This window comes from Nuphar pumila, chromosome 8 (genome assembly GCF_984573655.1).
Source record: "Nuphar pumila chromosome 8, dmNupPumi1.hap1.1, whole genome shotgun sequence".
Classification (NCBI taxonomy): domain Eukaryota; kingdom Viridiplantae; phylum Streptophyta; class Magnoliopsida; order Nymphaeales; family Nymphaeaceae; genus Nuphar; species Nuphar pumila.
Window position 1 is genome coordinate 113,228,342 of NC_143256.1, and position 24,928 is coordinate 113,253,269.

The window sequence follows — 24,928 nt, forward strand, 5'->3', positions numbered from 1 at the left end:
GCTGAGTTCTCTGAAATTCAGTCATTTGTTCTACTGTTTGCTCTAAAGTGACTGAAAAGAAGACATTATTATCCTCATTGTATGTCTGACCCGATCCATTTGTATAATGGATCGGGTCCAGATCCAGTTCATGTATTGTAAATTATCATTTTGTAAAAGGGTATTTTCGTACCCTAATGTTTACACTTTATTTTAAATAGAATGAGAGGGCAGTCACGATGGACTGAACCCTCCTTTCATCTGGAATTTCTCTCTCCCTCTCTTCTCTTCTCTCACTGTAGATTAGGGTTTCATTCTTTTATGGTATCAGAGCAGGGCGTGGATCTGCGTGAATCTGCGTGAAGAAAACAAGGCGTGGATTTACGTGAATTTGCGTGAAGAAAGCATAGCGTGCATCTGCGTGAGTCTGTGTGAAGAGAACCCAGCGTGGATCTGCATCAGCTATCTGCATGGATCTGCATCAGCGTGGATCTGCATCAGCTATCTGCGTGAATCTGGATCAGTTTGGATCTGCATCAGCTATCTACGTGAATCTGGGTGTGAATACCCACATCTGCATCAGCTATCTGCGTGGATCTGCATCAGCATGGATCTGCATCAGCGTGGATCTGCATCAGCTATCTGCGTGAATCTGGGTGTGAATACCCAGCGTGAATACCCAGTGGAGAATGTCTGGCCGTGAATCAGCGTGATTCTGGAAGTTTCATCACGTGAATACCCAGTGGAGAATGTCTGGCTGTGAATCAGCGTGATTCTGGAAGTTTCATCAGTATACCAGTCGTGAATCTGGGTGATTCTGGAACCTTCATCTGTGTGTTTCTGTCAACAAAATCTGTGTCTAATAAAATCAGGTCCCCCCTTTCCTTTGTGAAAATTCGATCATCTCTCTATCCGTAGTCAATTTCTGTTGTTCTCTTGTTGTTTTCCCTACAGTTAATTTCTGCTAATCATTGCCAATCTACCTCTCTTGATCTGTGATTTCCTCCTGCTGTTTTTCTTGCTGATTTTCCCTGCATTGATATGTGTTTTCCTGCTACCTGCTAATCCCAAGAAGTTAGCCGAGTTCTTTGTTTTACCTAAGTGTCAGTTCAATCATATTCATCAAATGGAATTTACTCACGGGCAATCATGCCTGTCCTCAAGTTTTCTTGGTCAACTAGTTTCTGAAAAATTGAATAACTGCAATTTCTTAACCTGGAAAAGACAGATTATTCCGTTTATAAAAAGTTAGGACCTCTCTGGTCACTTGGATGGATCGGTCCCACCGCCTCCAGAATTCCTTTCGCAAGAAAAGGCGGACGATAAAGGAGAACAATCTGTTGTTCTTCACAAGAATCCAGAATATGTTGCTTGGATGAAGAGAGATCAATCGCTAGTGGCATACATCACTTCAACTCTTTCACAGGAGGTCCTTATTGTTCTTCCTGATGATTGTTCGGCAAAGGAACTGTGGGATATGTTAGTTCAAACATATTCACAAATTTCTGAGGCAAGAATCCTGTTTCTTAAGCGAGAATTTCAAATGCTGAAGAAAGATTCCATGTCTATTATGGAATACCTGAATAAAATGAAAGGCATCACAGATCAGTTCGCGGTTGTTGGGTGTCTTGTCAGTGAAAAAGATAAAGTACAACAAACCTTGAGTGGATTGGGGCCAGACTATCATGTTATGACGACAACCCTACTATGTCTACCAGAACTTCCAAAGTTTGAAGATCTTCGTGCAAAATTATTGCAATATGAGATGAATCTGAAAGGTTCCTCTGAAACCTCCCATGGGAATTCCGGGACACAAGATGTGCTGGCTATGGGAATGAGTTATGGTCGAGGTAGAGGAAGTTCCTTTCGAGGAAAAGGAGGCCAAGGGAGAAATAACTATGGAGGTCGTGGCATTCTTTCAACACCCAATGTCCAGGGACAACGACCCATTCCCACCTGTTTCCTATGCAACAAGAAAGGGCACATTAAAGCGAATTGTTGGTTTAATCCCCAAAACAAAGGGAAAGCTCCACAAGCAGAGACTAAAAGGGATGGAGAAGTAAAAGAGTTACTGTTGGCAGCTTTGGCAGGATTAAATATGAAGCAAAATGATAAAGGAATTTGGTATGTAGACTCCGGAGCAGCTACTCATGTTACAGGTGATGTAGGTAAGCTCTTGACTCTTACACCTTATGTTGGAAAGAATAGCATAGTCACAGGAGATGGATCCCATCATGCCATCTCACACACTGGAAATGCCATTATACACATGTCAAAATCCTCTCTTAAACTTCCAAGTGTCATCCATGCTCCTAATATTCAAAAGAACATTGTTTCTGTCTCAAAACTTGTTGATGATGCTAATGCTTCAGTCGAATTTACTACCTCTTCTGTTTATGTCAAGGATCTTCGCACGAGGAGGATATTCGCTGAAGGACAACGATGGGGCAACATGTACATCTTCCAAGAAGATCCTTCCTTCATTCATTCCAACTATTCATTCTTGAAGCCTCACCAACGTCAAGTCTTTGATTCTGATTTTATATTTAATGTTTCTGAAAGTAATAAGCCAAGACTTTGGCATAGTCGTCTTGGCCATTGTGGTCGTCATTTCATTGAAAAACTTGTCATGAATAATCTTATTCCTAAGTCCAGTCTGAGTTCAGAAGTCGTTGATACAAAATGTTCTAGCTGTCATCTATGTAAGAGTCATGTTTTACCTTTTGCTTCCATTAATAAAAGAGCTTCAAGACCATTTGAGGTCATTTGTTCAGATGTTTGGGGTCCTGCTCCAATTACTTCTTTTTCTGGCAGCAAATACTATCTTATTTTCATTGATAGTTACTCACGTTACACTTGGATATTCTTTATGAAGCACAAATCAGAAGTTTTTGGATTGTTCCAGAAATTTCACTCTTTTGTTCAAAATCATTTTTCTATCAACATTCTTAATTTCCAGTGTGATGGAGGAGGTGAATTCTCCTCGAGTGAATTTGTTAATTTTATTCAACATAATGGGATAAAGAGAAGAGTGTCTTGTCCTCATACACCTCAACAAAATGGGATTGCTGAGAGGAAGCATCGACATATTGTTGAGACTGTGATGAGCATGATGCACGGGAGCAATCTCCCATTATCATTATGGACTGAGGCTTTCCACTCCACAGTTCATGTAATAAATCGCTTGCCCATGAATATCTTAGAAAATAAGTCACCATCTATGTCACATGGGTGCGGGTGCGGGTGCGGGCGCGGGTGCGGGTGCGGGTGCGGGTGCGGGGATTCGGCACTTCCAAAAAACCCGGGTGCGGGGGTGCGGCAGGGGCAAAAATGTCAATATATATATATATATATATGGGATCGGGATTCCCCTCCCTTACGAATCTATTTTTTTTTTTAAAAGCAGCAGTCTGCTGCTTTTTTTAAAAAAAAATAAAGCAGCTGTCAGCTGCTGCTGTCAGCAGCTGTCTGTCAGCTGCTGTCAGCCAGCTGACAGAGCTGCTTTTTTAAAAAAAGAATAGCAGCTGACAGCTATTGTCACAGCTGACAGACAGCTGCTGTCAACAGTTTTTTTTTTTAAAAAAAAAAATCGCAGCATAGGTGATAGGGCAAATTTTTTTAAAAAAAAAAATCCAAAAAAAAAATGGACTTAAATGATCCTGGGTGCGGTCAACGCACCCAGGATCATTTGACCGCACCCGGTACCGCACCCGCACCCGCACCCGCGTCGACGCGGGTGCGGCACCCTGCTAGCCGAATCCCTGTGACATAGGTCACCATACTTCTCGCTTTTTGGCATACAACCTGATTATCATGAATTACGTGTGTTTGGGTCAGTTTGTTATGTGCACATTAATAGCTCTCTCAGGCACAAGTTCCAAGATAAGGCTTTGAAATGCAGGTTTATAGGATATGCAGAAGATTACAAAGGGTACAGGTGCTATGATCCCCCGAGTAAGCGTGTCAAAATATCAAGGAATGTTATTTTCGATGAAATGAACTTTGCTGATCAGGATACTAATTCAACTATGGTAGATACTGATAACTCAAGCTCCAGCATTGAGGTATACTACCCATGGTTAAATTCAGAACTCTTCTCCAACGGTACAGTAGACTGTCCAGAAAATTGCAGTCAAAATGAGCCACATGAGGATTCAGCCAATGAGGCTCAAACGAAGGAAACTGTTACATATGACTTGGAGCCAACAAGGTATAAGGGAATTGTGTACACTCGGCGAGAGAAAGAGCCCTCACTCATTCCTTGTACGAACACGGATCCATCTGGATCACCCGTTTCGCAGCCAATGGATATCAGAAGATCTTCACGGATTCGACATCCGCTTGACAGGTGGGTAAGTTATAAAAAATTTTCAATGGATTTTCAGTTATTCTTGACATCCATAAGTAAAGAGGATGAGCCTCTTATGTTCTATCAAGCTGCGAGCTCTAGAAGATGGGTAGAAGCAATGAATGAAGAAATGGAGGCCTTACATGAATGTGGCACATGGGAGATTGTGCCTAGACCACTGAACAGAAATGTCGTTGGGTCAAAATGGGTGTACAAGATAAAATATAAACCAGATGGAAGCATCGAAAGGTACAAGGCTCGACTTGTAGCCAAGGGATTCACACAAGAGGAAGGTCAAGACTTTGATGAAACTTTTAGTCCTGTTGTTAAGATGGGGACTATTCGTATTGTGTTGAGTCTAGCCATTAAACATGGATGGACATTGAGTCAGCTGGATGTAAAAAATGCTTTTCTGCACGGGGATTTAAAGGAAGAGGTCTACATGGAACAACCCACTGGGTATGCAGAACGAGACGCCAAAAAATATGTATGCAAATTAAAGAGAGCACTCTATGGTTTGAAACAAGCTTCTCGTTCCTGGTTCGACAGTTTTTCTCTAGAAATACAACGGCATGGCTTTTCTAGGTCTCTTCTGGATTACTCATTATTCATTCACAATGAACAAGGAGTTACTACTCTTCTGTTGATATATGTAGATGATATCATCATCACAGGGAATTGTAAAAGCCACATTGAGCAGGTGAAGAAGTTATTAAATCAGAGATTTAAGATGAAAGATTTGGGAGAGCTGTGATATTTTCTTGGGGTAGAAGTTGATAACAAGAATGATACACTTACCCTTACTCAACACAAATATACGCTAGACATTCTCGGCAGAGCAGGCATGACAGATTGTAAGCCGTTAACAACTCCAAGTGTCATTCATCAGAAATTGAGTTCGCAAGAAGGGGATATATATGGAGATCCCACTAAGTATCGCAGCTTAGTTGGCATGTTGCAATACCTGACTTTTACTAGACCTGACATAGTATACTCGGTTAATCAGGTATCCCAGTTTATGCATGAACCTCGTGTGTCACATATGGAGGCAGTCAAACGTATACTTCGCTACCTAAAGGGTACAGTGGGTGATGGGCTGGTATACAAAGGCAAGGAAGAATTAGATCCAGGTGGGGGCCATGAGATTATTACTTATGCTTATGCTGATTGGGCGGGGGATCCAGACGAACGACGATCAGTATCCGGTTATTGCAGCTTCATTGGGCCAAACTTGGTATCCTGGAGCAGTAGAAAACAAAAGGCGGTTGCTAGATCGAGCACTGAGGCCGAATACAGATCGATGGCCACTACCACGGCCGAGGGTACATGGATAAGACATCTTCTGACTGAAATGGGAGAGCCGATTGCTCGATCACTGTTGCTGTGTGACAATCAAAGTGCCATCGACATGTCATTCAATCTCATTCACCATAGTTGAGCGAAGCACATTGAAATAGATCAACACTTTATTAGGAAAAAGGTTGAAGACAAAGAGATTGAGCCCATGTATGTGTCAACAAAAGAACAAGTTGCTGATATCCTCACTAAAGGGTTAACAAAGGATAGATTTTGGTTTTTGAAGAACAAGTTGTTCATGGTCCAACACCATGCACAACTTGAGGGAGGCTGAAAAGAAGACATTATTATCCTCATTGTATGTCTGACCCGATCCATTTGTATAATGGATCGGGTCCAGATCCAGTTCATGTATTGTAAATTATCATTTTGTAAAAGGGTATTTTCGTACCCTAATGTTTACACTTTATTTTAAATAGAATGAGAGGGCAGTCACGATGGACTAAACCCTCCTTTCATCTGGAATTTCTCTCTCCCTCTCTTCTCTTCTCTCACTGTAGATTAGGGTTTCATTCTTTTAGTGACTTCTCTTTTCGGCCTCTTAATCCTCGTTTTTCGCTTCCCATTGACTATGGATTCATTTTCTTCTTCACAATTTGGCCTTTCTTCTAACTTTCTCAGTCAGCTTGTGTCTGAGAAACTAAACAATTACAATTTTTTAACCTGAAAGAGACAAATCATTTCATTTATAAGGAGTCAGGATCTTTCTGGACATCTGGATGGCTCTGTTCTTGTTCCTCCAGAGTTCATATCACAAGAAGGCAAGCATGGGGAGGGTGACACTTCCATTACTTTTGTTAGAAATCCAGAGTATGTATCCTGGATGAAGCGAGACCAGGCTTTGGTTGCCTACATCACTTTCACTCTATCACAGGAGGTGCTTGTGACAATCCCAGATGACTGTTCAGCTATGCAGTTATGGCATCACCTTGTTCAGACATATTCTCAAGTTTTTCAAGCTAGAATATTATTTTTAAAGAAAGAGTTTCAAATGTTGAGGAAGGACTCCATGACTGCCATGGAGTACTTAAACAAAATGAAGACTATCACGGATCAGTTGGCTATCGTGGGTTGCGCGATCAGTGACAAAGATATGGTGCAACAGACTTTGAGCGGGCTGGGACCCGATTATCACATGATCGTTACTTCTTTGTTGTGTTTGCCAGACTTACTCACATTTGAAGACCTTCGTGCTAAGCTCTTACAGTATGAGATAACCTTAAAGGGATTTTCTGAAGGTATTCACAACCCCATTAGAGCACACGATGTTTTTGCCACAGGGGTTACTTATGGTCGAGGACGTGGCAGGTATGAATCTCGCGAAAGGAGAGGTCAAGAGAAGAATAGACAAGGAGCCGGTGGAATATTACCTACTCCAGTATGCCTCCTAATCTGCAAAGGCAAAGGACAATACCTACCTGCTTTCTCTGCAACAAAAGGGGCCACATCAAAGCAAATTGCTGGCATAACCCGCAAAATAGAGGAAAATGATTGGAGACAAGAAAGGGAACCGATACATTGCAGAATACTGGAGCAGTCAAAAAGTTGTTATTGTCTGCCTTAGTTGAACTGAACATCGAACAGAATAATCAAGGTACTTCGTATGTTGATTCTGGTGCAGCCACTCATGTCACTGGTGAAGCTGGTAAGCTCCTAAATCTTGTTCCTTATGTTGGTAGAAATAGTATTGTCACTGGAGATGGGTCTCATCACCATATTTCACACATTGGAAATTTTGTCATTCCTATGTCCAACTTTTTCCTTACTCTTTCAAATGTCATTCATGCTCCTAATATTCAGAAAAATATTGTTTCAGTCTCAAAGCTTGTCGATGACATTAATGCTTTAGTTGAGTTTACTCATTTTTCTGTTCATGTTAAGGATCGTCACATGAGGAAAACGTTCGCTGAAAGAAAATGACAAGGGAATATGTATGTATTCCAAGAGAATCCTTCCTCTCGTGTTCAATACTTTAAGTTCACCACATCATCTTCAGCTTCTTCAGTTTCCCCTGAGAGTGTTCTTAATATTTCTGAATGTATTGAGCCGAATCTTTGGCATGGTCATCTGGGTCATTGTATCAAGTTTGAATTTAAGTGTCGATAATAAAAAATATTCTAGTTGTCTTCAGTGTAAGAGTCATGTTCTTCCATTTCATTCCATTAATAAACGAGCTTCAAGACCATTTGAAATTATATGTTCTGATGTTTGGGGTCCGGCTCCAGTTCCTTCCATGTCTGGCACTAGATATTATCTCATCTTTGCTGATAGCTATTCTCGATATACATGGATCTTGTTTATGAAAAGTAAATCTGAAACCTTTAAATTGTTTCAGAATTTTCATTCATTTGTTCGAAATAAATTCTCTAAAAATATTACTTGTTTCCAATGTGATGGAGGGAGTGAGTTCTCTTCAAATGACTTTATTAATTTTCTTCAGACAAATGGAATAAGTAGGCAGGTGTCTTGCCCTCATACTCCTCAATAGAATAGAATTGTTGAACGAAAGCATCAACATATTGTCAAAAGTGCAATAAGTATGATGCATGATAGTAATCTTCCAGTTACCTTCTGGGCAGAGGCCTTTCATACAATAGTCTATGTCATAAATCGATTGCCCATGAATATCTTGGAAAACAAATCACCATATTTCTTTTTGCATGGTGTACATCCAAATTATCATGATTTGCATGTATTTGGGTGTGTATGTTATGTTCATGTTGACAGTTCAATGCGACACAAGTTTCAGGATAAGGCCTTATAATGCAGATTTGTGGGATACGCTGATGATTACAAAGGATACAGATGCTATGATCCCATGAACAAGCGCATCAAGATATCCAGAAATGTTGTGTTTGATGAATCAAATTTTGGTCATAATGTTGACACTCCTCCTGAAGTTGAAATTTATCACCCTTGGTTGAACTCAGATCTCTTTTCTAGTATTGATGGTATTTGTTCTTCAGACTGTAATCAAAGAGATGAGGGAAACGTGTCTACTACTGTGCAAAGAACTCAAGAAAGTGTGATCTCTGAACCATCATTGGCCCCCAAAAGGTATAAAGGCATTGTTTACTCTCGACGTGAGAAGGAGATATTCCCCAGCTCTAATCCGGAGCTAGACTCTCCTGCTTCCATTCGATCCCCTGTCCACAGAAGGTCTACCCGGCCTCGGCATCCTATTGATAGGTGGGTTAGCTATAAAAACTTTTCAATGGATTTTCAACTTTTCTTAACCTCTCTGGGCAAGGAGGATCAACCCACCACATTTTATCAAGCAATAAATTTTGAAAGATGGATTGAAGTTATGAACGAAGAAATGGAGGCTCTTCATGAATGTGGCACTTGGGATATTGTTCCTAGACAACACAATCGAAATGTGGTTGGGTCAAAGTGGGTGTACAAGATAAAGTATAAGCCGGATGGTACTATCGAGCGATACAAAGCTAGACTGGTTGCCAAAGGTTTCACACAGGAGCAAGGACAAGACTATGACGAGACGTTCAGTCCAGTGGTGAAAATGGGCACTATCAGAGTCATACTATCTTTGGTTGTTGAGCACCAGTGGACCCTCAGCCAACTGGACGTGAAAAATGTGTTTATACATGGAACTCTGAAGGAGGAAGTATACATGGAGCAGCCCACTGGGTATGTAGAAGGGAACTCCAAAGAATACGTGTGAAAGTTAAAGAGAGTTATGTATGGCTTGAAGCAAGCTTCTCGATCTTGGTTTGACAGTTTTTCTCTTGAAGTGGAAAATATGGTTTTAGTCGGTCTCTTCTTGATCATTCTCTTTTTATATTCAAATATAAATATATAGTTACCCTGTTATTGATATATGTTGATGACATTATCATTACAGGTAACTTTAATGAACATATTGATCAGGTTAATGAACTCTTAAATCATAGATTCAAGATAAAGGATCTTGGTAAACTACGATATTTTCTTGGAGTAGAAGTTGATAGGACTACTGAAGGCATGAGACTTACCCAACATAAGTATACCATTGATATTCTTAGTAGGGCAGGTATGACAGATTGCAAGCCCTTGAGCACACCTAGTGTACTTCATCAGAAACTCAATTCACAAGATGGAGATTTGTATGAGGATCCTACAGGATATCGCTGATCAAGTTGCTAATAAGTTTACAAAGGGGCTTATCAAAGACAGGTTCTGGATGTTGAAGGGCAAGTTGTTCATGGTTCAAAACCATGTACAACTTGAGGGAGGGTGAAAAGATGTCACGGCTGGGTTTGGATCTCAGGATCCAGACCCAACCCGGTTTTAATTTAACACATGTTCATTAATGTCATTCATGGCATAATGTAATTTTATATTGTTATGTAATGGGTATTTTTGTACTCTAATAGTTGTATCAGCATATATTTAAATGGAAGCCAATACCGCAGACCCCAATTGGGTTTTCTGCAGCCACCGATGCCTCTCTCCCCCTCTACTCCTCTTCCTCTTGTGATTGACGGTGGAGTACCATTTTCTAACAGAGACTTACATGTGTCAGGAATATCAACCCCACAAACAAATTAGTACATCAGAATACAAGGGCAGTAAGTGACTTGAGCTAATGAAGTTTTTGTTAGACAAAAGGCATTTTCACAATTTTATTGTTGCAGGAGTATTGTGGACACACCAACGAAGGAGCTTCTGGATCTAGCTCTAATTTTCAACATATTGCCTACAATTCCAACATCAACAGCGGCTTCAAAAATATTGGACAGTTTCCACAAGTTGAAGATGAAGTTGCCACCTAAATACCTCACTGAAAGGTCTTTCATTGACATTGTCTGTGAATGGTTCATAGATAGTGGAGCTGACAGTCATGTTACAAGTACATTAGTTTGTTCTTGAACCTTGTCTTTATGGTGGTAAATACACCATCATTAATGAAAATGGCACTATTCACCACATTACTCATATTGGTACAATGAGTCTTGAGTTCTCTGAAGGTCTCATTGTCATTAGAAATGTGTTACTAGTCCCTAATTTCCATAAGAATCTCATTTTCATGATGAAATAATGTCATTTTTATTTACTCCTAATCATGCTTTCTTGACAAACCTGACAACAGGAGCCACGTGCACTATGAGGACATGGCATTGGGAGCTATATGTCATAACATTCCCTTGAAGAAGTTCTAGGCTTTTGCTTTATCCAAAACAGACAGTAATCTTGATGTTTGGCATCAGAGATTCGATCGTTGTAAAAGGAAGTCCATGTCTTTGTAATGAAACACACAGAAATACAATAGAGAACCCAGTATGGGTTAATAAGAATACAAAAGAAGTGCACAAGCACTAATCCACCAAGGGATATTACAATCACCAAAAGAGAACAAATACAAAAGCACAACAAGAGCCACTAAGCGCCAACACAAAGCATAAAAAATAAATGTTCTCTTGATAAAATGCTTAGAAAATCATTGAAGAATACAAGGGGTATAACCTATGTCACATGGGTGCGGGTACGGGGATGCGGCACTTTAAAAAACCTTGAGTGCGCGGGTGCGGGAGGGAAAAAATATAAAAAATTATATATATTTATATGTATATATATATATATTTAAAGTTTTAACAGTTAACAAAAGTAACACTAATGAAATAAAAAACAATTATCATAATATCATTCATCATGCATACAATAAATCAAATTAACAATCTACGATTCTATTCTACATCATAAAAACTAACACCACAATTAAATCAACCTAAATATATTATAAAAACAATCAAATAAGTAAAGCAGAAAAGAACTAAGTTACATACCAAAAGTATATCCTACAATGTATATGACGATGAAGTAATGGATCTTAATAATTTTTTTTTTCATCATCAAATGCATCATAAGAAAGAAGATTGGGCTCAGATAAATCCATGTTTGCAATGTTGAAATCATTCTCTCTCTCTAAGTCACACTCTTCTGGGTTTACATCCCAAAATTTGGATGTTCCTTGTCTGCATTACAAACCCAATTTGAAAATGTTAAATACAATCCAAGTATATTTAAATGAAAAACTAAGAAATAGTCAAATAACTAAAAGAGCAAATTAGTACATGTATTCATCATTGGTTCGTGAAAATAGTCAAAGATTTGAATGAACATATACTAAATCTTTTGCACGCTTGCTGGTGAGTTTGTTTCTCTTCATGTTGTGAATTTGAAAATATGTGCTCCAATTTCTTTCACAACAAGATGAACTAGCAGGCTGGGAGAGCAATCTCAATGTAAGACATTGGAGAAGATGTGTTTTTGATCCAAATATTGACCATCATGTAATAAGATCTATATTATCCTCCTCTCTCGTGAGTAATGCAAATTTTTAAACTCGTGTGACTTGATTTAGAATATGTGTTTCTGGATAAAGTTTTGTCATACACATATTTCTATGTCTTGATAGCTCTAGGTCTAAATTTGGAGGGACACGACCAATACCACCTTCCTGCCATTCTTTTGCAAAATATTTTGGATTAAGACAATGTACCATGCAATGCAAAGGAGTGTTGTTCTTATCCCATCTTCTGACTAAAATTGAACGAATATGGTTAAAAAAATTATGAATCATCTAATGCAGGATTTTTTCCTTTATAATTGAAAACTATAACTTGTATTTTTTCAATCATATTATCCCACATTTCATAAACTTTGTGAAGCATAGGCTCATCCTTATCAACTTCTCTCAACATTTCCCAAATAGATTGCGTAAATTGAAGGAAGTATACGACTATGTCCCAAAACTCATCATCAACAATGAATTTCTTAATTTCTTGAGCCTTGGCATCATCATCAGTACGATAGAATGTCCAATTCTCATCAGTTACCATACTAACCAAAGCATTCTTCACTTCCTTAATCTTCTTCACCATCACAATGATGGACGCAAAAACGTGTTTCAGCGTCCTTCAACAATTTCAGGTCAGAATGCCTATTAAATATTACATTAGCATGATGATGGTTAACAACAAAATTCCTAATGTTTTTTACATTTCTTTCTAAATCTTCAATCTATGAACATAAAGCATATGCTGATAAATTTTCTTCTTCTTTGGGGTTGCAAATGCTCTTAAGGGTCAGATTCAAGTTGTGTGCTACATAGAGAGTCTAAAAAATATGAGGGTACTCACTCTCCAAACTCAATGTTGCACAACCACACCCAGGGTCTGGTTGACTGCACCGGGTGCCGCACCCGCACGTGCACCCGCATCGCGTCGCGTCGACGCGGGTGCGGCACCCGGTTGGCTGAGTCCCTGTGACATAGGGTATAACCCTTATTTATAATACAAGGACCCTTGGGAGCAGCCCAATGAGTAGACGGGCTTGACCTGACAGCCAAGCCCACCCTTGCCTCCCCCCTGTTGCTTTCGGGCTAGGGTCGGGCCCAGCTTGACAGTCGAGCCTGCCCCCCTACTTTCACTTCCTTGGTTCGACCCCTAATGCAGATCGACATTTGTTTTTTATTTTGAGTTCTCATTTTTGTTTCTTCGCAGCTTGCACAATGGATCCCGCTCATGCCCCGCGGCCCGAGTCCTTCATCACTTACACTCAAAGACGTTCGCAAAGTTGCGCAAAGGATAATGGACGAACTAAAATTAAGTAACTAAAACTAAAATGGGAAAAAGGGACAAAAACATATATATATATATATACGCTTTTAACTCAATGATGCAGTTTCGCGATCCTTGTCCTTTTCCTTTCTGTCATTTACTGCTTTCTGTCTTCACTTTGCCACCGCGTTTTAGTGCACAGGCTTGCTTTCGTATTTGCTATTTCTGTCTTTACTTTGCCGTTGCGCTTTAATGTATAGGCCTTTGCTTTCGTATTTGCTATTTCTGTCTTTACTTTGTCGCCATGCTTTAGTGCTTTCGCATTTGCTTTCACATTTGCTTTATGTCTTTACTGCTTGTTGTCTTTACTTTGTCGTCGCGCTATAGTGCACAAACTTTTGCTTTTGTATTTGCTTTTGTCTTTATTGTTTTCTGTCTACTTTGCCGTCGTGCTTTAGTGCATAGGCTTTTGCTTTTGTATTTGCTTTTTGTCTTTACTGTTTTCTGCCTTCTGTCTATACCTTGCCGCCACGCTTAGCGCACATGCTTTCATTTTTTATACTTGTGATTCCTTAAATGCAAGCCTCACAGGGCGTGCAGGAGTGCATACCATTTTCGCATCGAGAAGAGGATTTCTTGCATGGATTTCGGCTTATCGAGTATGCAGTCTTGTAAAGCAAAGCTTGAGAATGTTATGAGTTGTGAAATAGCAACTAGTTCTCCCCAAGTCTGTGCACTCGGGAGAAGTGTTTCAGATCCATGGCGATCCTAAAATCATGCAAATTGTATTTCTATTTCAAAAGACTAAAAGGAATTACTTACATCATGTCTTTGTGAACTCTGTGTTGGATTTTCTTTTAAGAAACCCATACCCCTTGTAAAACCCTCGAAAAAAAATTGTTGGACCCGGGTCGAATCTAGATTTGGACCCGACCCGGATCCAAAAGGAGACAGGCGGTCGGGCACCGCCCACCGCCTGCGTGTTGGACTCGGGTCGGATCCAGATAAAACACGCAGGGGGAGGGACAGTCGACGAGCCCCTCCCCCACGCGTCAACCACCGCCCTCCACCTGGCAGCGATCGTCGCTCCCCCTCTCCTCTATTTTTCGGCAGCATCACCGGCCAGCCCCTCTCATTTCCCTGTTCTCTCTCACCCTTCCCCTCTGTTCTCCCATTTTCTCACGCTCTCTCTCGCTCGTCCGCCAATGCCGACGTCGGCAACCTCCAGGTATGCGCCGCCTCCTCTTCCCTTTTTCTTCTCTTCTGTCTTCTTTCTTCTTCTTTTCAGTGGGCAGACCGGCAAGGGCGACGCCCCCTGCTGCCTATGTCCGCCTAGTTGGCAGGGGCTTTTGCCCCTACCTCTTGCCTTTCAGAGAGTCGGCAGGGGCGACACCCCCCTACCGCCTGTTTTTGCTCGGTCGGCAAGGGTTTCCAGTCTCTCTCTCTCTCTCTCTCTCTCTCTCTCTCTCTCTCTCTCTCTCTCTCTCTCTCTCTTTTTCCTTTGGCCGGCAGAGGCTTTGGCCCCTGTCGCCTGAAATTTTTGAGCGACAGAGGCTAAAGCCCCTGCCTGTCATTTATGGCAGGTCAGCAGGGGCTGGTGCCCTGCCTGTCGTTTGTCGGCAGGGACGATGCCCCCAGTCGTCTGCATATCATAGGTAGGCAGGGGCCTTGGCCCCTCCCTCTCGTTTTTTGGCAGACCGGCAGGGGAAACGCCCCCTGCCGCCTGTGTATAATCGGTTGGCAGGGGATTTTGCCCCTGCCCTTCCTTTTCCAGTTGACCAGCAGGGGCGATGCCCCTGACGCCTGTATTTTTCGACAAGCAGGGGCTATGAGATTCTTCCCTAGAACCTGTCTTGTGAGAAAGAGAAAGCAAGAGGAGAATAAGGGTTACGACTGTCACGATTTCAATAATGAAATCGTGACCTAAAACATGTATTTATATTGTTTTGCTATACAATATGGGTCTGAGTCTGGTATAATATCCAGACCAAGAATACAATATATACTATACACAACATGGACACAACATGGACACGGGTCTGGTATAATGTCCAGACCCAAACTACAATGAACCCTACTTTTTCACCTCCCCTCAAGTTGATCATGGTCTTGAACCATGAACAACTTGCCTTTAAGCATCCAAAAGCGATCTTTTGTCAAGCCCTTTGTAAATATGTCTGCAACTTGTTTTTCAGTATTAACAAATTCAGGCTCGATCTCTTTTTCTTCAACTTTTTGTCTTACAAAATGTTGGTTGATCTCAATATGCTTAGCACGACTGTGATGTACTGGATTGAATGACATATTGAGAGCACTTTGATTGTCACACAACAAGGTAGAACGAGAGATTGTTTCTCCCACTTCAGTTAGTAAATGCTTAACCCATATGACTTCGGCAGTAGCAGCAACCATGGATCTATACTTAGTCTCAGTGTTTGATCTAGCGACAACCTTTTGTTTTCTACTACTCCAAGAGACTAAGTTTCTTCCAATAAAGACATAATATCCTGATGTAGACCTTCGTTCATCAGAGTTTCTAGCCCAGTCTGCATCACAATATACAGTAAGTTCACGCACATCGTTGTCAGACGACTGTGGAGAATATATCAACCCATCTCCAATGGTCCCTTTCAGATATCTGAGTATCCTCTTAACCGCCTTCATATGTCCAGTACACGGCGCATGCATAAACTGAGACACTTGATTGACTTAATAAACAATATCAGGTCGAGTGAATGTGAGATACTGTTGTGATGAGATATTGCGGAAATATAAAGAGTGCATACAAGCACATACAACAATGAATAAAAGAGAAAATATCACAAGTCCACGAAGGGACAATACAAGAACAAGCCTTTAAGAAGGCAACAATATACAATGCCTCTTATTGAAAAGAGAGAGAAGCTCTCCAAGATGAGAATACACAAGGGGATCACCCCTATTTATACAAGAGGAAGAGGAGGAAAAAGGAGGGCCAAAGGGCCTCAAAAGGAGAGCCAAAAGGGGGCTCCCATAGAGTCGTTGGGAGCCCCCAACGGTCACATTTGTGACCGTTGGGGGCTCCAACGACTTCTATGTTGGAGCCCCTTTAGGTCCTCAAAAAGAATAAAAAAGAAATGAAAAAAATAAAAAATAAAAATTACATTTATTCAAAAAAGAAAAATTAGTTGTTTTCTAAAACAACTGTGAAATTACAAAAATACCCCTATCGGGTATTGATGTAATATACAGAATTTATATATATATATATATATATATATATATATATATATATATAATAGGTACATTTTAACACCCCCCCTCAAACTTTACGGGGGAATGACGGAAAGTTTGCCGAGAAGAAACATGAAGCGAGGAGCCGGAAGAGCTTTAGTGAAGAAGTCTGCCAACTGATATTCTAAAGTGACATATGGCAGAGCAATAGTTCCTCGTAAAAATTCGTCACGAACATAGTGGCAATCCATTTCGATATGTTTCGTACGTTCATGAAAAGTATGATTGCTCGCAATATAGATGGCACTCTTATTGTCGCAACACAGCTTTGAGGCTTCAGTAATATCAACTCTCATATCTTTAAGCAAACTGCGAAGCCATACAAGTTCCATTGTTGTGGTTGCCATTGCCCGGTACTCAGCTTTAGTGGATGATAGTGAAACTTTCTGCTGCTTCTTGCATCGCCAGGCAATCAATGAGTCCCCTAAAAAGACACAAAAACCAGTAGTTGAGACTCGATCATTGGGATTACCTCCCCAATCTGCATCAGTATAAGCAAGAAGATTCAAAGGGGAAGAGGAGGATAGAAATAGCCCTTTATTGATGGTATTCCGAATGTAGCGGATGATTCGGAGAACCGCACTCATATGCACGGTTGTAGGAGCATGCTGAAATTGACTGACTGAGTGAACCGCATGAGTGATATCTGGTCTGGTGATGGTTAAATATGTAAGAGACCCAATGAGTTGTCTGTACGGTGTAGGATCTTCCAGAAGAACCCCATCCTCTAACCGCAATTTGGCATTAATAACCTCGGGAGTCTCTACCTTCTTATCATCAGAAATCCCATACTTAGAACATATATCTGCAGCAAGCTTCATCTGTGACAAAATATATCCTCTAGGAGAATATGCAACCTCAATTCCAAGAAAATATCTGAGAAAACCTAAATCAGACATATCAAAATTATCTTTTAACATATTTTTAACATTAATAATACTACTTTGATCATTTCCAGTGATAATCATATCATCAACATAAAGCAACAAAATTACGATACTAGAACCTGCATTTTTAACAAAAAGAGCAGTGTCAATATAACAAGAATGAAATCCTAATTTTATCATGATATCACTAAAACGATCATACCAAGCCTTAGGGGCTTGTTTAAGACCATATAATGCCTTTAAAAGCCGAAGTGTTTGACCTTGCTTAATATTTATTTCGGGTGGTGGATCCATATAAACTTCTTCACTTAAACTTCCATTTAAAAAAGCATTTTTTACGTCAAGTTGATAAATAGGCCATTTTTTGGTTGATGCGACAGCTATTAAGGTTCTGACACTTGTCATACGAGCTACGGGGGCGAATGTTTCTTCGTAATCAATACCATATTTTTGGGAGTATCCCTTAGCAACCAATCTGGCTTTATATCGTTCTAAAGAGCCATCGCTTTTAGTTTTAACTTTGAAGACCCAACGACAACCAATAGGTTTTTTGTGTGAGGGTAGATCAACTACTTCCCAGGTATTGGCCTTTTTTAAAGCATTTAGTTCAACTTGCATTGCTTCAACCCAATGAGGTATAGATTTAGCTTGATTATAGTGAGCTGGTTCAAAATAAGAGTGTAGAGTTATCAAACATGCCCGATAGTTGGGAGTTAAAGAGTCATAGGAGACAAACCTATTTGGGGGTATTGATATTCTAGAAGAATGCCTAACTTGTGGTTCCTCAATGGATTCGGAAATTTGAGAGTATTTTTCGAGGGCACTAATAGGTTTTTCTTGATTTCTTCTTGAGTAAACATTTATATTGGCATCGCTATCATGAACATTTGTATTTGAATTACTATCATTTGAGAGTGTTATGTCAAGAGGGGATACCTCGTGAGTGTCATCTATGTTTTCAAGAGAATCTTCTTGTATGTCATCAATAAGATCATATAAGAATATATAATCGATTTCATTTGTCTCTTCTATTTTATCAAAACCGTTTTCTTCTTCGAGAAATGTTACATCTTTTGAAACATATAGTTTATGATTCTTAAAATCATAACATCTATACCCTTTTTGATTTTCACCATATCCAAAAAATACACATTCAATTTCTTTTGGAGATAACTTATCCCTTTTATGTAGTAGGACAAAACATTTGCAACCAAAAATACGAAGTCGATTAAAATCGGGTGAAAACTTAAAGAGTTTCTCATAGGGAGAAGCATTTTTTAACTTAGAAGAGGGCATTTTATTGATTAGATAGGTTGAGGTAAGAACGGCTTCCGCCCAAAATTTTTTTGGAATATTTCTAGACACAAGTAATGTTCTAGCGGTTTCTATAATGTGCCTATGTTTCCTTTCCGCTAGGCCATTTTGTTGAGGAGTCCTAGGACATGACTTTTGATGACAAATGTCATTTTGGTTTAAATAGTTTTGGAATTCGTGAGATAAGTATTCACCACCGGAATCGGATCTTAAAATAGATATGTTACTTTGAAATTGATTTTGAACCTATTTATGAAAATCTTTAAAGAAAGTAAATACTTCCGACTTATGACTAAGGAAATAAATCCAAACATACCGAGTAAAGTCATCAATAAACGTAACATAATATGAATAGCCCCCTTTAGACATAACCGGAGAAGGACCCCAAACATCCCAATGCACCAATTCAAAAGGCCTTGATGAGAAAAAAGATCTAGTTGGAAAAGGAATAGACTTCATTTTTCCAAAAATGCAATCTTTGCAATTAATTTCTTTTTCCTTACAAAATTTGTTTCCAAAAGGAAAGAGATACATTTTGGAATAACTTGGATGACCAAGTCTTTTATGCCAAGTTTCCATATTTTTTTCTTGGACATAAGAACAAAAAAAAATTTGTAGGGAGATCAAGATGGTCCATATAATAGAGGTCTCCCTTTCTATGGCCTTGCCCAATCCGCTTCCCAGACCGGAGATCTTGCACAAAGCAACCATTAGATGAGAAAGATATTTCACATCCATGGTCGGCAATTTGAGAAACCGAAAAAAGGTTTAAATTTAATTTGGGAACAACTCTTACTTTTGGAACACAAAAATTTTGAGAATCTTTAAAAGAGCCAATACTTGAAATTTTCAAAAAAGTTCCATCGGCCGTTGAGACACAAGAGTCCTTTGAATTGATGCAAACATCACTAAGTGCATTCTCATGAGGGGTCATATGAAAAGAAGCTCCGGAATCAAGGATCCAAGAATACGTACCGGGTGATGATGTTGAAGCAATGGCCGCACCCGATGTGGAGGAAGAAACTTTTAGCATTTGTTGGAGAGCCATAGATATTTGTCCAAGAGTTTCTTTAATGTCATTGTTTTTGCCTTCATCTTCTTTGGTGGTGGTTTCTTCAAGAGAGGCTACTTTAGGCTTGAAGGCTCCCATAAGCTTTGGACAAGCGGGTCTAATGTGACCCGGCTCATTGCAATAATGACAAACAATCATTTTTTCTTCCTCCATTGTAGTTCCCTTGTTTCCCAAAATGAGGAGGCTTATAGGTTCTAACATTGTTACCCGGTTTGGATACGGCAAGGACTTCATCAACATGCTTACTCATGCCAAGCCTTGTCTCCTCTTGAGTGATTTCGGCAATAGCATCCTCAATAGGAGGAAAAATAGATCTATGGAGAAGTGAGGATCTCACTTGCTCAAATTCGGGACGTAGCCCAAAAAGAAATTGAAACAATCGCTCTTGTTCCATTTGTTTTTGTCTTAAATCAACATCTTCCATAGAAACCCACTTTGGCTCTAAAAGAGCCAATTCATCCCATAGTGGGTTAAGGGCACTATAGTAGTCTTGAATGCTAGAATCACCTTGCTTAGTGGTTCTAACCTTTTCTTGCAAGAAGTATGCTCTTGCAAGATCCTTTTGGGTATACATACCCCTCATAAAGGACCAAGCCTTATTGGCTCTACGAAATTTAGCTATATTAGCACATACCTTAAGCTCCACATTGTTCATAAACCACGCAAGGATTTTTGCGTGATTGCTTTCCCAATCTTCCACTTCCTTTTGATGATTTTCAATGGCCTTGAGACGAGCATCTCCCTCAAGAGCTTTTTCTTGATCTTCTTCCATCTTCGTGAGCATAAGCTTAGGTTCCGGAACGGTCCCCATGACATAACCCCAAAGCTTCTTTCCTTTGAGATTATTCTCCATTGCCGATGCCCACATCATATAGTTCTTTCCATTGAGCTTGAAAGAAAGATCAATCTTTGTCTCCATGATGTTGCCAAGAAGTGAGAAGATGTTCACTAAAATAAGAGATACACGAACCACACCTTTCCTTCAAGAATCGAGTGGCTCTAATACCATGTGATGAGATATTGCAGAAATATAAAGAGTGCATACAAGCACATACAACAATGAATAAAAGAGAAAATATCACAAGTCCACGAAGGGACAATACAAGCACAAGCCTTTAAGAAGGCAACAATATACAATGCCTCTTATTGAAAAGAGAGAGAAGCTCTCCAAGATGAGAATACACAAGGGGATCACCCCTATTTATACAAGAGGAAGAGGAGGAAAAAGGAGGGCCAAAGGGCCTCAAAAGGAGAGCCAAAAGGGGGCTCCCATAGAGTCGTTGGTGTTAAATATGTATATGTAAATGAATATATTTTTGTACTGTATTGTACCACTTGTACAGCATACTGTACTGTATTGTACTACTGTACTGTATTGTACTGTATTGTACAGCATACTGTACTGTATTGTACTATTGTACTGTATTGTACAGCATACTGTACTGTATTGTACTATTGTACTGTATTGTACCACTCGTACAACATATAAATATCAATGGAAAGGGGAGAAGACATCATTGCCGCCCAACATTTTTTTCTCTCTTCCCTCTTACCTCTCTCTCTATCTCTTGCTACGATAGTAAGGTGACTCCCACATCTGATTTCTCACATGGTATCAAAGCCAAGGGCGTGGTAATCACGATCATCTGGAAGGCCCCTAAGGACCTTGACGTGCGTTTTTGGGCGTTCTCAAGGAAAGTGTTTTTTTTTTCATCTTTTCTCTGTTGTTTCTCCGTTGAATCACTATATTTCGACGTCGTTTCTTCATTTCCTCATATCGTGCATCTTTTCCTTCTTACATATTCTGTTATCCCCAATTTTATCAACCCTAATTTCTGTTTTCCCCAAATTTGGGAACCCTCATTTCTCAAAAGTGCCTCTTTTCTCAAACTTCTTGTGATTTTTTATCTATTTCTTGCAATATAGTTGATAAATCGTACATTCTGCACGATTAACTAAAAAATCGTGATTTCCAAAACTCAAAAATTTTTGTCCGTACGGTTCTGTCCGTACAACCTACGAATTTCTGTCGTGCTGTTTGATTCATCTTTGATCTTCTTCCTTATGGATTCTAAAATCAGCCCCGGATTTCTTTCTCAACTTGTTTCTCACAAATTAACTCATGATAACTACTTACTTTGGAAACGCCAAATTCTGCCGTTTATCCGAAGTCATGGTCTTTCCGGGCATCTGGATGGGGGATCACCCGCCCCACCTATGACTATTACGCAAGAGGTAACTGGTAATGATGGGAAGGTGAGTTGCATTGCTATTCCAAATCCTGCGTATGATGTTTGGTTTCAGAAGGACCAATCTGTGGTTGCCTATTTGACTGCCACGTTATCTAATCGTATATTACAAACTATCTCTGACCATTTTACTGCTGCAGAACTATGGAGACATCTTGCTCACTCTTATTCACAGGTTTCTGAATCACGTGCACTTCAACTGAAATGGCAGTTCCAATCTATGCGAAAGGGAACTAAGACCATTACTGAATTTCTAGGGGATATCAAAATTATCATTGATCAGTTGGCCGCTATTGGATATCCTGTTTCTGACAGAGATGTTGTTCAGCAGGTATTGGGAAGCCTTGGGCCCCAATATCGTATGTTTTGCACTGCATTACAGGTTGCCTCTACACTTCCATGCTTTGAGGATTTACAGGCCAAACTCCTACAGTATGAATTTAGTTTGACTCAAGATCATCTTATTGATGATCCTCATCCTGTCATGTTTACATCTGGGTCTACCTCATTTCGTCCACCTGCTGCTCATATGGGCAGTGGAGGACTCCTTCCTACTCCTACTGCTCCACCTGCCACTAGAGGTACCCGTGTCCCTACTTGCTTCCATTGCAACAAGCGTGGCCATGTGAAAGCAGATTGTTGGCACAACCCACAGAATCGCAACAAGGTAGGGAGGCCAGGACCAAGAGCTGGACAGATGAATGTTAGACAGTTTCAGGGGCAGCCGCAGGGAAATTTTCGAGCACATCAGGGTACTGATCAGGGACAGAGTGCAGGGTTGCCACATGATGTGCAACAAATTCTGATGACTGCATTTAACAACATGAATTTGCGTCAGAATGATGATGGAGTTTGGTATATTGATTCTGGAGCAACCGCACATGTTACTTCTGATGCAGGTAAACTTTCCAACATGGTTCCTTATATTGGCACTGGCACTATTGTCACGGGAGATGGTTCCCACCACCCTATTTCTCATACTGGAAATGCATCTCTCTCTTTGTCACAATCTACACTACCATTGAAAAATGTCTTACTCACTCCTGCCATTGAGAAAAACATTTTATATGTTTCTAAATTGGTTGATGAAACAAATTCATCCATGGAATTTACTCCGTCTTCTGTTTGTCTTAAGGACCTTCGAACCAAGAAGATGCTCGCTAAGGGTGAACGACGCGGAAACATGTACGTCTTCGAAGCAGCCCCCGGGACTTTGAAGACGTCATCTACCGTGTCTCCATCTTTTCCTGCTTATTTTAGTCAGTCTTCTTCTGTTATGCAATGTAATAAGCCAGTTTCTTGGCATCGTCGGTTAGGTCATTGTAGTCAAGGGTTCCTTGACAAATTGTCTTCTCAGGGTTTTATTCCCAAAGTCAAATTAGATCATAAGTGTCCTAGTTGTAATGTCTGCAAGAGTCATGTACTTCCCTTTCAAAGTATCAATAAAAGAGCTTCCAAGCCATTTGAAATTATTCACTCTGATGTTTGGGGCCCAGCTCCTGTTTCATCTCTATCTGACTCTCGTTATTATGTGTTATTTCTTGACTCTTTCACTCGTTACACTTGGATTTACTTTATGAAATCTAAATCTGAAGTGTTCAAACTTTTCAAACAATTCCATGCTCTTGTTCAGAACCTTTTCAATTCAAATATCACTTATTTCCAGTGTGATGGTGGTGGAGAATACATATCTCATGATTTTAGTGAATATTTAAAGGACCATGGCATCACACGTAACTCCTCTTGTCCTTACACTCCACAACAGAATGGAGTAGCATAACGTAAGCATCGGCATATTGTTGAAACCGCGTTAAGTATGATGCACAATATTGATATTTCTTTCTCTCTTTGGACTGAGGCCTTTCACACTGCAGTGCATATCATTAACAGGTTGCCTATGGAATTATTAGGAGATCAGTCTCCTTATTATTTGCTTCACGGTTCTCACCCTTCTTATGATGATTTGCATGCTTTCGGATGCATTTGTTATGTCCATGTGGATCATTCTTTACGTAACAAGTTTCAGGACAGAGCAGTTCAGTGCAGATTTCTGGGATATGCCGATGGGTATAAAGGATATAGATGTTATGATCCTATTTTGGGTAAGATTAAGGTGTCTAGAAATGTTGTTTTTGATGATGACCATTTCAGCACTTGTGATACTTCTCAGGTATATGAGCAAACTACTTATGATCCATGGCTTTGTGATACTTTGCTATATGACTCTATCAGAGATCCTGTTGTTGATGAACCAATTCAGTTTGAAGCAGACAACTCCATCATCCAGGATGCACCTTCACGGTTTTCAGGTTTGGTTTATGCCCGTCGAGGAGCCCCTTCAACTCCATCTCATGAGGCTCCCCCTCTTCGACGATCCACACGTGAAAGGCATCCTATCCATCGTTGGGTTAGTTACAACAATTTTTCTCTTGACTTTCAGTTGTTTCTAACCAATGTGGCCAAAGAGAAAGAGCCGTCTACTTTCCATCAGGCAGCCCATTCTCGAGCTTGGGTTGAAGCTATGAACGAAGAAATGGCAGCACTTCATGAATGTCATACATGGGATATTGTTCCTCGACCTGTTGATAGAAATGTTGTTGGTTCCAAATGGGTTTACAAGATCAAGCGTAAACCAGATGGTAGCATTGAAAGATATAAAGCTCGCCTTGTTGCACGCGGATTCACACAACAATATGGGCAAGATTATGAGGAAACTTTTAGCCCTGTTGTCAAAATTGGCACCATTCGTGTGATCCTCACTTTGGCACTTCAGCATGGTTGGTCTCTTAGCCAGTTGGATGTCAAGAATGCGTTCCTACATGGGGACTTGAAGGAAGAGGTGTATATGGAGCAACCTCCTGGATATAGTGAACATGATGCGGCTACATGGG

At 40.1% G+C, this 24,928-nt stretch overlaps 1 protein-coding gene across 3 annotated transcripts in view; it reads right to left on the reverse strand.

Moving 5' to 3' along the window:
• The window catches only part of LOC149830270 (adenine phosphoribosyltransferase-like protein, putative (DUF2358)), a 42,131-nt gene that overhangs the window by 3,572 nt on the left and 13,631 nt on the right, over nt 1-24,928 (reverse strand). The gene's annotated exons all lie outside the window — the stretch shown is intronic.